Below are 1,599 nucleotides of genomic sequence, written 5' to 3'. Positions count from 1 at the left end.
TCACTGCTTCATTCCTTTTTAAAGCTGAGTAATATTCCATTGAATGGTAGATCATTCATCCACTGGTGAACCTTGGGTTGTCCATCTTTCATCTGTTATAAATAGTGCTCCTATGAACATGGGTGTACAAATATTTGGCTGGACAACTGTTTTGAGTTATTTAGGGTACATGTATAGAGGTGGAATTTCTGGGTCATATGGTAGCTCTATATTTAACTTATAGGGGAATCCTGCATGGGCTTTTGAGCAAGCTAACTGGCTGTATGTGTTAATGGCAGCTCAGCATGGGGAAAATTGCCAATTCTATTTCCAGGCCAGCCACACTTTGGCAGATCTTCCAGATGTCTACTGGAGAGTCCTACCCCAGTGGCCACACATGTGTTTTCTCTCAACTGCCTAGTGTTTTTCAAAAATTTGGGCAGGACATGGTGGCTCACAGCCACCCAGCACTTTGGGAGGGTGAGGCGAGTGGGTCACTTGAGGTCAGGAAGTCGAGACCAGCCTGGCCAACATGGTGAAACCCTGTCTCTACTAAAAAAATACATAAAATTAGCCAGGTGTGATGATGTCCACCCGTAATCCCAGCTACTTGGGAGGCTGAGGCAGGAGAACTGCTGGAACCAGGGAGACAAAGATTGCAGTGAGCCGATATTGAACCACTGCACTCCAACCTGGGTGAGAGAGTGAGACAGTGAGGCTCCATCTTGAAAAAAATAAATAAATAAAAATAAAAGAAGCAAAATATAAAAATTGAAAGATTTCTGCTTCAAAATCTGGGTTTGGGCCTTCTCTTGAAAAATCAGAAGTTCTAGGGCTGGGTGTAGTGGCTCATGACTATAATCCCAGCACTTTCGGAAGCCAAGGTGGCAGGATTGCTTGAGCCCAGGAGTTCGAGATCAACCTGGGCAACATAGCAAGACCCTGTCTCTACTTAAAAAAAAAAAAAAAATAGACGAAGAAGAAGTTCTAATAAAACTGTGGTGGAACCAGCTGAGTGGGGGTGGTCCTGTGATATTGGGTACCTGCCCCTTTGTCACCCATGGCCTCCACCCTGGTCTACTGGCCCCTGAAGACGCTTAAGTTTGTAATCTTTGTTTCAAATTGTGTCTATACAGTCACACAAATATATACACACACCTTTCCTTCATGTATATATTTAAAAGGAATCTCATGATACATGCCATTTGTTTAATTTTTTGAATAGGTAATGGAATGACATCACTCAAAAGTCTAAAACTCTAAAAAGGTATTTATCTCTCATTGTTTGTAGGATTCTGTTATTCCATTTAATCAAACTTGTTAATTGAGTGATTCAAATCTTCCATCTCCCTATTCATTTATCTTGCCTGATTAATCTAAATAGTTTCTGAGAGATATGTGAAACCTTATTCTAAGCAACTTCTCCTTGTAATTCTGTCAATTTTTATGTCAGATATTTTTAGGCTACATTCTTTGGAGCATATAAGTTCAATATTTTTATGTATCATAGGTCTTTTTATGTAATGTCTATGTAATATATCTCTTTGTCCCTAAGAAAAATCAAAATAGCCGGGCGTGGTGGCTCAAGCCTGTAATCCCAGCACTTTGGGAGGCCGAGAC

General features: G+C 40.7%; 1 protein-coding gene across 1 annotated transcript in view; it reads left to right on the top strand.

Moving 5' to 3' along the window:
* Positions 1 to 1,599, top strand: part of MAST1 (microtubule associated serine/threonine kinase 1) — a 54,531-nt gene that overhangs the window by 19,049 nt on the left and 33,883 nt on the right. The gene's annotated exons all lie outside the window — the stretch shown is intronic.

Source organism: Mandrillus leucophaeus, unplaced genomic scaffold, assembly GCF_000951045.1.
Source record: "Mandrillus leucophaeus isolate KB7577 unplaced genomic scaffold, Mleu.le_1.0 Scaffold463, whole genome shotgun sequence".
NCBI classification, from domain to species: domain Eukaryota; kingdom Metazoa; phylum Chordata; class Mammalia; order Primates; family Cercopithecidae; genus Mandrillus; species Mandrillus leucophaeus.
Note: the sequence above shows the minus strand (reverse complement) of the source record. Positions and strands in the feature narration are given on the sequence as shown.